The sequence below is a fragment of the Columba livia genome, chromosome 2, assembly GCF_036013475.1.
Source record: "Columba livia isolate bColLiv1 breed racing homer chromosome 2, bColLiv1.pat.W.v2, whole genome shotgun sequence".
In the NCBI taxonomy this organism is placed as follows: domain Eukaryota; kingdom Metazoa; phylum Chordata; class Aves; order Columbiformes; family Columbidae; genus Columba; species Columba livia.
Genome location: NC_088603.1, coordinates 73,043,018 through 73,055,296, shown reverse-complemented (window position 1 = coordinate 73,055,296; position 12,279 = coordinate 73,043,018).

Below are 12,279 nucleotides of genomic sequence, written 5' to 3'. Positions count from 1 at the left end.
GTTTTTTCTGTATTAGTGGTAGCTTATTTGCTATTAATTTTTACCTAATTTACAAGGCAAACAATGTTATTGAATGTAGGACTGTAGATTATCAATGAAGTAGTGATTATTACAAGTGCTGTGGTGGTATAAAATGTTCTTTTGTGTTTTGGTTTTCCACCACACTTTGATGATAAGGTTTCCTTTTTGTACTTTAAAGTGCTGGAAATGGGAAAATTTCTCATAGAAGTGCTTGGGAAGTTTGTTCCCCTTTCAATAGGAAATATTAAGATGCTTACCCAACTGTCTCTGAATTACAGCATGGTTTAGGGAATTAATTGTTGCATTGGTAGCACAGATTCTGTTTAGAGCTTCCTGCCATCAACCTGCCATGCTGTGCAAGCGCAGTCAGAAACACATTTCTGCTGGTTCTTCCAGCCCTTAGTCATAGCCCAAAGTGTTTTGATTTGACCTTGCTTGTCTGAATCTGGCTTTATTTTTCTTCACAGTGGATCACCACTTCTCACATTCCAGATAGTGAAGGAAAAGGAAATGAATTAATGCTCCTGCAACCAACTGCTATGGAAATTGAATACACCATACTGCTTCCATAGGCTGTGAGTAATATTTTCCTTAATGGTAAATGAGGGAAAGGATATTGAGCATTCAGAATGAGCTGGCATTACTGACTCCACTGTTGCAACTAAGAGTGTGACATGGTTCATCCAGAGACAAAGATGACGCCTCCATGTAGTGAGGAGTGTTTGTGCACTTTATTGTGTGCAATGGTACATACACTGATGGGCAGAATGGCAGCAAACCTTTGTATGAGATATTCCTCTATGAACAGATGAAGCCAGTGAGCTGTGAAGACACATGACCTTTTGGCAGTTGTGTCGACAAATAGCTAATGCTAGTACTTCCAGAGCTTGATCTTCTGTACCGTTTGGAGAGATGATTTGTGAGTATGTTTATGAAAGCAGAGTGACAAACTTTGCAGCCTAAGGCACACTCTCATTCTGTGATGGATGTAACTCATAGAGCATTCTTGTCAGTTATACACCAGGTTCAGATTTTCGTGGGAAAAAGATCCAGAATGCCTGTGAGGCGAACAAAGGTCAGACAGATGGGAAGTGAATGCTGCAGAAGAATGATGAATCATTTAAAGTCCCATATTTAATTAATTCATGTGAGAATATCATCAACACTCCTATAACTTCCATCGCAATGATTATGCATACTGCAAGTGTTGCTTAATGAGGCTTACCTGAGTCCCTGCCAGCCCTATCATTGTTCAACAAAAGAAATAAAGGAGTGTTGTAATAACTGAGCCTAAAGAACACAGAACATTTCTATGAACAGAGGTGATTTCTTTCCACTGGAAGGGCAACATAGGCCTAGACGTGTGCCTGCTTGCACGTGTGTGTACAAGGCTTTGAGAGGGACTATATGATATGTGTTCACCAGAGAACAAGAAGTGTTTGCGCTTGTAATGTGAAAGTCATTAAAGTTGCCGAAACATTATTGGTGTTATACACTGAAGAGAGGCTTATTTGGTAAAAGAAATCATTTAAAGGTTCTGGTGGCAACAAGGATACTTTGATATATACATCATGTCTCACAACAATAATAAAAACCAGACTGGAAGAAGAGATGTGGGTGAAGGAAACTTCACAAAGCTCTGTCTTTTAACTGATGTGAGAACAAAATAATGAGCACAGAAGCCAGTTCTGACTACACTTATCCCTTAATAACGCCATCATACCTAAAAGGATATCACAGATGTGACCAAGCAACAAATTTGGACATAGTGGGAGAGAAAAAAATATCATTAACTTAGGAGCAATGAAATTGATGATGATAAAGATTTTTTAAAAAGTCTTAGAAGAATTCTATGTTATCTTCCAAACTGCTAGGTTACCAGAGAAGTCACTGCATGTTATGGAGGAGTTTATTACTGTTATGGCTGGTGCCACTGTTTTTAGTTGGCAGAACACTGGGAGCACAGCTGGGCCAGGAGGAGGATATTAATCCATAGCCCAGCTAGCTGACCAGCTTTGTGTTTAGCGAGTGTGATGTAAGGGTGTCTCATCAGGCTCCTGTCTTTCTTGAACATAGGCTGCAGTGGCAGAAAGCAGTGGCAAGCTAAGGAAGGATGCCTGCAACCACAGCAATAATCAGCTTTCAACAAGAAAAGGTGGTCAGCATGCCTCCAGGGGAGCCCTGCTGGGGCCTGTGTAGAAAAGGCAACAGCCATGTAACTGTAAAGAAGTGCAGAATGTATTCTTGGCAGGAGTCAGTCCCAGATTCTGTAATTCCCAGCCCCACTTTTATTCTCAAGGGCAGCACAAAGAGTGTTTCTGGTTAATCTGCATTTACAAGTGTAAAAGGGAAAGAATTCCAGGCCCCCTCCTTATTTACACAGCAAAGTAACGAAGGCATCACTTGTTGGTTTTTAGTGAATTAACCCTGCTAATTTTCAGTCTGTTTCTGCTGCAATCAGAAATCAGCAGATAACCTCCACCTCAGCTAATTTAATGCCTCCTGAGTTCTTTGAGAATTCCCTTTCAGGATCCATGCAGGCAAATGGAAAGGAGGAGAAGGGGACAGCTTACTGTTAGAGATGGTGTCAACTGCCAACTGGCAAAGTTGGAGAGAGAACCATTTTTGCTGATTATTCAGAAAGGTCTGATAGTCTCCATGAGTCTGGCTCTGTCATGCGTGGTAGGAGTCACTATGCACAAAAGCATCCACTGGACTACTCCTGGGGATTTACAGTGTGAGTAATAGTGGGTTAATTTCTCTGGAAATTTCTGAAAGGGATGACTATGTATCAGTAAGTTGTTCCAGATGACTAAAATGAAGTGTTGAAAAAGCCTCGAGGGACTCATGATATTGTCAAGGAGACACTTTCCCTCTGTTCTTAAAGGTGGCTTGCAATAAAAAAAAAAGAAAGCTTTTGGCATTTAGGCATTTGGTTTTATGAAGAAGAAAGAAGACCTGAAAGGTACTTGATTTTGTTTAGCCTATCCTACCAAGTGTGAGTTTCTCTAATTTAGGAACATCTACTGCTTTCTCTGTTTCTCCCTGCTTTATAGTGAAGTATAGGGGCATGAAGTGTATGCTTTCTTAGGCTTTAATTGAAACTGAGATTAATGGGCTGGAGCTTAAGCCTTTTTTATGCCTTCCAGCTCTTTATGTAGCTATTGCTCAAATGTTTGAGTTGCATAGGTGTTAACCAAAACAAAGGATTAGATTACATAGCTTTTGCAGTGAATTAATTAAATTGATGCAACCCCAATTCAGTTTTGTTAGATCAGCACAAACCCCCACAAATAGAAAAGGCCAAAGTGCTTCAGAAAACTAGATGGAAACTTTCTTGCTTTTATATTTTGCTCTTGTTTTATTTCATTGGTTCTTCTGGTGAGATGAGGCTACTAATTCACAACTGCTCACAGAGGCTTCTGGGAGCTAGAGTGTAAACAAGACCTGAGTAAAGAAAACAAGCTGGAAACCGCTCATCAGCTTTATCACTGCCCTTTTCCCTTTTTGGACAAACAGAGTACTGACCCTGTGAGAGAAAGCTGTGCTGAAAGCCCAAGAGGATTTTGGGTGTCTTATAAGCATAAGACATTGGTTCTGCTCTGGGAACTGGAAATCAATCTGCTCGACAGGGATCCATCCCGCCGACCCTGAAGAACAGCTGCCCTCACACAGAAGAAGATGCCTGGCAGCAGACAGCAAAGCCAGTACAGGAAATAATGCCAAGACTGCGTTGTAAATCGGCACATCCCACCAATGTGTGATTTGTTTGTCCCCATCATCATTCCATCCCAGGAGTGAAAAGAACAGAAAATGAAAGCTGTAGTCCTGTGACTCACTTTTATCCTTCAACAAGAAAGGGGTGTTGCTTCTTCAGCATGGGAAGGAAGAGATGTGTGTCTTCAAATGTTAAGATCTATCAGGGAAAGAGATGATCACACACATTTGTTCTAGGGATACCCTACATCTGCATTGCCCCATCCTCTTTTCTTTGATGAATTATTCTATTTTATTGTCCATGTGGAAAAACACAAATACGGATATTTGGCCAAGATTTCCAAGCCTCTGACCGGGATAGTAGAACATAGATAAATAGCCATATTCAGGCCATCCCTTTTATTGCACAGATGGTATATGCTTGCACAATAATTCAGTTGCAGCTCAGATACCTCTCCAGTGTGTTAGACTCACTGTGGTGTGTCACATACTGCACGCTCACACGCTTCTGACTGTGAAATATTAGATCAAAATACAGCAACTTTAATTACTTTAGACTTGTGAGGATTTTGCATAAGTGAAGCACATGTTTTTGTAGTGAGGCAGAGGTCAGAATGTCTCTCCATAAACGTAAGCAATTTTGTACACACTCTGCAGTGTGTCCAAAAGCCATCAGAAGCAGCATGGCAATCCACACTCCTTCTGCCTCACTCCTTGCATTGCATTAATGGTAACTGGTGATAATAAAGGGATTAAAAATAGGAACAACGCGAAGGTTGTTATATAAGGGAAGTAACTGGTCTGCACAGAATGTGTAGTGTATCTGCTGTAAGATATTAGTATACATTTACACTCCTGAAGCTTGCAACTTGAAAATATTCTTTGGTGCTTCCCAGACAAGATCTTTTGCTGACAACTCTCTTTCATAAGATTGTAGGATAATTCAATTTGGAAGGAACCTCAGGAGGCCACTAGTCCTACTTCCTTATCAGGCGGGTTATCTATGAGATCAGACTATAACTTTAGAATTTATCCAGTCAGGTATTGAAAAGCAAAAAGGATGTGGACTGCATTGCGTCTCCACTAACTTGTTTTTCTGCTTGACATGGAGAAAAGTTTTTCTCACTATTCACCTTGAAGCTCTCTTTTTTCCGTTTATGACAATTGTCTCTCATCCTCCCACTATGCAGTGTCATGAAGAGCCTGGTGCCACCTCCTTGTGCATGCTAGCAGGCTGCTGGTTAGGTACCTCAAAAGCTGTCTCTTCTCCAGGCTGAACCAGCGCCATTTCTCCAGCCTCTCCCTCTGGGACAAGTGCTTCAGCCCCTTGAGCATCTTGGTAGCCCTGTGCTGAATGTGTTTCAATGTGTCAGTGGCTTTCTTGTATTTCAGAAACCAAAAATGTACAGACTATTTTAGGTATGGACTAACAAGCACTGAGCAAAGGCAGATTATGACTTTCCTAGCTGTACTTCTGCTGAAACATCCCAGGATGGTGTTGGCTTTCCTTGTTGTCAGGCAGGTTGCTGGCTCATGCCTAGCTGGCTGCTCACCATGATTCCCAGGCCCTTCCCAACAGAGCTGCTTCCCAGCTAGTCAGTTCCTGGCCGGTATCATTACTGCATTTATTCCTGCTCAGGTGCAGGACTTTCAATTTCCCCTTGCTGAATTTCATCAGGTTGTGGTTGACCCATTCCTCTAGCCTATCTAGGTCACTGTGGATGGCAGCCCTGCCCTGAAGTACATCAACTGGTTCCCCCTGTTTGGTGTCATAGAATCATAGGACAGTTTTCATTGTAAGGGACCTTCAAAGGTCATTTAGTCCAACCTCCTGCCATGATCAGGAACATTTTCAGCCAGATCAGGTTGCTCAGAGCCCTGTCCAGCCTGGCCTGGAATGTCTCCAGGGGTGGGGCATCTACCACCTCTCTGGGCAACCTGAACCAGTGTTTTGCCACCTATATTTCTCCCTGTGAAGTTCACTGAAAACAGACCCTTGGCTCATCCTCTCTGCCTGTTGAAGTATTATTTCTAACCATATGGTTTTTACTTTGTTCTGTGATATTATACAAACAGCCCAAAGCGCTGTGTGTCATCTGCAATCTTGATGAAAGTTTACTCTGTCACCCCTTTAGGTTACAAAAAAGGTGTTAAAGGATACTAAGAAAGATATTAGATTATGAAGACATTTCATACATAAGTTCTCTTGAAGGAGAGCTGCCAGTTATACCTGTCCACTTGCCTATAACCTACGGAGATGATGTTTGGTGATACGCGCGTGTTGTTTGGCAGGCACAGTCCAAGTCCTAGCAGGCAGTTGTGCCATATGCATAAAACATGCACAGTTGTAACTTCATGCTCAGCCTCAGTAGTGCCATGATCATCTAAATGGCTGAAGTGGTTCTTGTCCCTGTGGGCTAGAGTATCTGCATACCAGGCCTTCCTGCAAATCAGGCGTATCAAAGATAGGGAATGTAGTCAATGAAAATAACCATAAATCAATATGTATATGCATAGTGTAGGATGGAGGATATATAGTTCTTTGCCTAAAGTAATGGGGCAGGGCCTCAGGAAAGACTCTGTTCTTGGGTCTATGTGATCATGAATAAGTAATTTATTTTCTTTAATGATTAAATTTCTTACCTCTTAAGTAAGGATAGTAACATTATTCTACTACATAAACATTTTTTGAGGATAACTAACATTTCAGAAATGTTGGTAAATTGTCTTGGGCTGCGGTAGTTTCTTCAGACTCTAAGAAGTGTGCATTATAACCCACACATACATTAACTGTGGGTCATGCATGGTCTTGAGAGGGAGGTTTCACATAGGGAGAGGGAAAATGGAGAAAATGGGAACATGAGTGATATTAATAGCAGCCTTATCAATATTTACATAGAAGATTTTCAAACCAAGGAAGAACTACTACACAAATGAATCAGCAGCAATACACACATTCTTTCAGAAATTCCTCTGTAACAAGAACCTTATAACAAAATTGTTGTGTGTCTAGATTTTATAATGCAAAGGCCAAAAATTTCCTATATAAACCTTAAACTAGGACATGTGAGATAAAAAATCCCATCTGTAATCAGTACAAAAACATTTTAGCTAGGAAAGTTGACTGTTGTGTGTTTAAAAATTACATTTTTCTTTCACCATATAGATCAACTCCTCATAATCATAACTACACCTGCTTTTAACTTCTATTTCTCATTAGGTATACAAACAAAGCGAAATAAATTCCTAGTGTTGAGTCTGACCCCATGCCCTTTGAAAACAAAGGAAGAACAAGACTCCTGGTAACTTCAGAGGGCATTGCATCCAGCCCATTGTTTTTAAAAGTCAAAAGCTAACACAGATTGTTCATTTCCTGGCATTGGCATCAGCAGTAAATAGGATTGCCTCACAAAACGTTTGCTCAGTCCTCTGGGGACAAAGGATAAGAGCACGATGCATTGCTCAACAATGATCTCCTCAACCAGCTACACAGCAGCACTGTTTCATTTCAATAGCTCGTTACCTCCTTGGCAAGTTGGGTGAGACCATAGACTTGAAACTATGGGGAGAAGCATGAAAGCCAACAAGAAGGGTGGGTCTGAAATACCATTCTCAAACATGCCCTGCTTCCAACTGGATGGAGATAGAGACTAACATAATTGCAAGGCAGCAAAGTGGTAAATTGTTCATCTGAGGAGTCATAGAGGCTGCTTGATGGCTGCAGCCTTCTTGGTGGTACTTTAGGGCAGGAAGTATTGCTCTGTGTTGTTGCCTCTGCAGTGTAGGCATCTATACCATTATCAGTGGGCCAGGTTCCTTTCCCAGTGAATGGACAGAAATAGGCCTTCCTACTCTATCTCCTAAATGAAGGTGATTCATTTAATCTATTTTAGACATCAGAAATGGGATGAGAGGAGCTCTGCCCTCAGAAAGCCTGTTCCCTTGGATATAAAGGAAACCTAGACAGTTAACTCGGATACAGACACCTACAATGCAGAATCTATATTTGGACAGATGAATCCCACTGCTGGTGTTTACTATAAATAGGGAAGTGCACAGTATATTTAAAGCAGAAAATCCATTGGGTACTGCTGAGATTATTGTTAATGCTGCTTAAACTAATTAATTAAGTAACTAGTCAATCACCCCCTAGTGTAGAGGGGACCAGCCATACAGCTACTGAAGTCAATAGCAGAATTCATGCAGGCACCAGCAGGCACTGATTTTTGTCTATGTAGAGCTATGTATTGAAGCAAGAGGAAAACCCAGCCTTAGTTCTAGATCCAGTCCTTTTCATTTTTTTATATTATGGCAATCCAAATATTTCGTTCTGCTGGTTGTAGCAGAAGGGAGCAGCTGCAAAGCTCAGCTAAACAGCTATTGCTCTGTGTGAGTGTTCCTAGTCCACCCAATTGCAAAATTCAAGACATTAATGTAAGCCTGTTGCAAGGATGTTCACTGCCCTCAAAATATAAGAATCTTTGGGTCTGCATTGCCATTTAAGACCTATTGCTAATAAATTGGGTGTAATGGCTTTACAAAATTAAATAGCTGGCATTGCTATATCATAAGACTGACAGCACTGAATGTTGTCAGTATAAACCAGAGCAAATGAATCGTTCTGGTACCTAAACTGAAAAAATGTAACACTTCATACTGCCCGATCAACTACAACTATAATGACCATAGTAAGAATATGTTAACTTACTCCTTCATAAATCCCTTTGAACTGTGTTGTGGAAACAGCATGATAGGCAAGGGAGGAATTTGTGTGGATATTTTTTTTTAATTAAAAGGAAGAAAATCTTTCATAAGACAGACTGCCAAGTGGCTAACTGCCATCTCCCAGAGAATGTGTTGTGAAACATTGGGCACATTTACCATGGAGAAAGACTCACCAGCCTAAAGGGTTGGATGGATAATTTTGAACTTTATAGTGCTTGGTGGAAATCCTGAAGTCTGTTCTTGGAATGTAAAACAGATTTAGCCATGACAGCTAGATCAGGATGCTTAGTTTCCTCCCTGCCTTTTTAAGGAATTTAGATGCTCTAGTGGAAGCTCACATTCCAGTAAGCATCCCTGTCTGAAATGAAACGAAATTTGTTTCCTACTTGTTGACTTCTTCCTACCTTTGTGATAATTTGAGACTGTGTGTCTATTGTAATTGTGAAAGCATCTCTGAGAAATCAATAAGAGTTCAAAGTGCTGCAATTTGCTGTGAGAGTTAAAGACTGCGGAAGGGATAAGAAATTGAGGCAATAATCACTCATTCAGAGAGGTCTTCCTGAGCTGATCAAGGGTGCTATGAAGGTGATATGTGACAGATAAGGACAGGGCGAAGTGAGAAATTCATGGACCTAAATAGGTGAATCTCACATCACCTGTTGAACCTCTAAAAGCAAAATAGCAGGGACCATTATGGTAGAAGTTTCTGAAGGACTTTCTGAGGAGAGGGCATTGCTTGATTATTCTTTTCACTGTGCAGCTTCCACCAGACCCAGGCCATCATATGTGAGCTGCTCCCATCAAACCTGGCTGTTCCCAACAAACAGCAACATGACAAAAGCGAGGTTCTGCCTTGCCTTTCCATGTTCTCTGAGTCTCTTTCTTTCCCCTTGTTATCTATTTTTGGTCTCACTTTCTGTCATGCAGCTTTTACACTCACTTTGATTTGGCTTGTTCTGCTCTACCAAAAGTGTGAGGATGAGTGGAAGGAAGGAGACCCGCCTTGTCCAGGCAGGGGATAACCCACACAGGCAAGGGAATCAGGCTCCAGGCCAGCAGTTACTGGGTGTGACTGGCTACTCCAAACTATTTTCCATGACTACTCAGTTGTCTTGTAACCTGAAAAGCTCGGCAACAGCTACACCTTCCCTGCTTTCCACTCTCCTATCCGTTCTCTACTCCCTGTCTACATTTACTACTAAAAGCAGAAAATCAATCTTTACTCCTACAATCATGAACCAAGAGATGTGTAAGAGAATGAAACTTTTCTTATTGTACTAAGAAGGACTTCTGGATAGCATAATGGATTCTAAATGAATAACCTGTGCCTAGCCAAGCGACTCTGACAGATTTTGATTATATTAGTATTGTTTAACCACTTGGTTTCAATTTCCAGAGCCTTTGTGTTTTGTTTTCGTCCATACTAATCAATATACTTACCAGATTTGGCATGAATTTCTAGTGCAGCTGCCATGTGACTGAGCAGGATAAGCTCTCTGTACTTAAAAGCACAGACCACGTTAAATGGTTTAACACTTTACATTGGTAAGATCACATTAACACCTATGATTGAAGTCTCGCATATTGCATTGAAACTAAAACATGACTCGTTACATCTGACTGCTGTTGCTACTAATGCCACGCTTTATTAAAGACACGTTTGTCTAAAACTTCTTAACCCCCTTTGCAACACCGCATAATTTCCATCTAGATTACCAAGCAGAAAGAAAAATCTAGGTTCCTTTATTTTTAGCTTATTCAACCATGTGAGTGTCAAAGTAAAATGTCATGTAGGCAGGACCAAGTATTGATGTTTTGGCAAGCCACCAATGAAGGAAAAAATAAAGGCACTGGAGGTTTTTACTGGTTACTGCATTTAACATTAATACATTGTGAGGAAAACCTAAGTTAAAATACAATATATTACAGAGATAGTAGAGCGTGTGTGACCTGCAATATTTTACTCAGGATAAATGATTGTGTCCTGCTCTCTATGAAAAGGAACTTGAGAGCCCATGGAATGGCAGGAGATGAGTCTCCATTTCTTTTTACATGTCCTTTGAAGGTGAAGGAGGTCAAATAAAGCAGTCTCTAAGCTTATAAATCACTCTGCTAGACTAGTTTAAAATATCCTTCTACAGAAACATAGGTGACAGGTTTTTAAAATGAAGATAAAAGAAGCTGCTGTCAAGTATTTGATTTGTTGAAGGCTTTTAACAAGGACTTTGCAGAGGAAGGAAAAGGATACATTCTGAAGAAAATTGGAAAATCTCTGTTGCGTGGAGTTGTTAAGACTGGAAAACTGAAGAAATCCTGGGATCCAAGAGCACAGGATCTCTCATGAAAGGTGGGAATGGATGAAGTCTGTTTAATTCCAGTTACAAATAAAGTGTAAAACATTGCTGAAGATAAAAAAACCCAACTTTCTTTTTTCATGAATTTGCTTTTTATTGAGAATTTCTCATAGTCTTCATATGTCTTAACAATACCTGAGACAAACACTACAAGGACTTTGACAAAACATCCTGCAAGTTTCCCCTGGCTCAAAGATAATTTATACAGACATTATTTGACATGAAGTCAATACAACACAAAAGACATTAAACTGGGTTGTTTTAATAACAACCATATTAGAGTCAAGCAACTAATAAGTATGAAACAGACAAGAGTCTGTTGTCTGAACACTTTAGACATGAAGCATTTTAGGCTCTTCCCAACTGTGAGAACAAGCATATGTGTTTTCAGCCATGCTACAGTGAAGTTTCAAGTAGGAACAGAAAGGGGAACAGTACTTTTATTCACGTTTCTCTTCAAACAGTTCACAGGCTAATTCTGATGAGCAGACATGGTTTCAAACACGACTGTTCTTTCTTGCAGTGTGAGTGAAACTGTATTTAACATTGTGTTAGTTGAAACATTTCCTATTGTAATGCATTTTCTCAAACCAAAAAGGACAAGAGGGCTTTCACTGGCAAGTCTCCACTGGTCTCAGCAAAGTGAAGGCCAGGCTGGCATGAGCTAGCTTTTTCTCAGTGATCTCTACCAATGAGTTCTATAATATTTTCTTCTAAAGCCTTATGATGAAGGAGTTCTATGAGGGTGTTGGCTGTCCACCTAACCCTTCTTAATTGCATAATGGAAGATAATATGAAAGGTTTAGTTTCCATGGTGTGATTGTCTTTACTAGCAAGAGATGATCTCTGCAAGAATGGTTGAAGGATAAATGGATGCCCTGAAGTGAAATGACGGTAGATCTGAAGAAATAACTGAGGATGTGGACTTTCTGTCTTTGTTGCTAATAGGAGAGCACATGGTTTTGGATGTGCTTGTGAAGTAAGTTTGACACACACATTTTCTCCTAATATAGCTGGGTTTTTTTACACCTGTTTTGATTCTCCTATACTTCTTTCTGACTACTGAATAACTAAACCAATCTGAAATATTACCGTATTGAGACAGTTATAATTATACATAGGCATAAAGGCTGGAAAACTTTGGTGTCTCCTCCTTGTTTTGTTATGTTAACTTACCAAAACTGCAGCCATGTTATATGTGAGTCTGTCAGTACAGGAGATAACACTTACCTGGGGAAGTGTTGAGTGTGAAAAAGTCTCACACAAATACCCTTGAGTATTACTCCCTGCTGTCAGCCTGCCCCTGGGTTTTCTTTACTCCACCCGTCTGGTGAGAGCAATTTCCTCACACTTGCACAACTGCTCTGACCAATCCATTCCTGAACATTTCCACATTGTTAACATTATCCATGTCTAAGGACATGCTGACCTGCTGCTTGGCTCTGGGTAGTAATCATCTTCA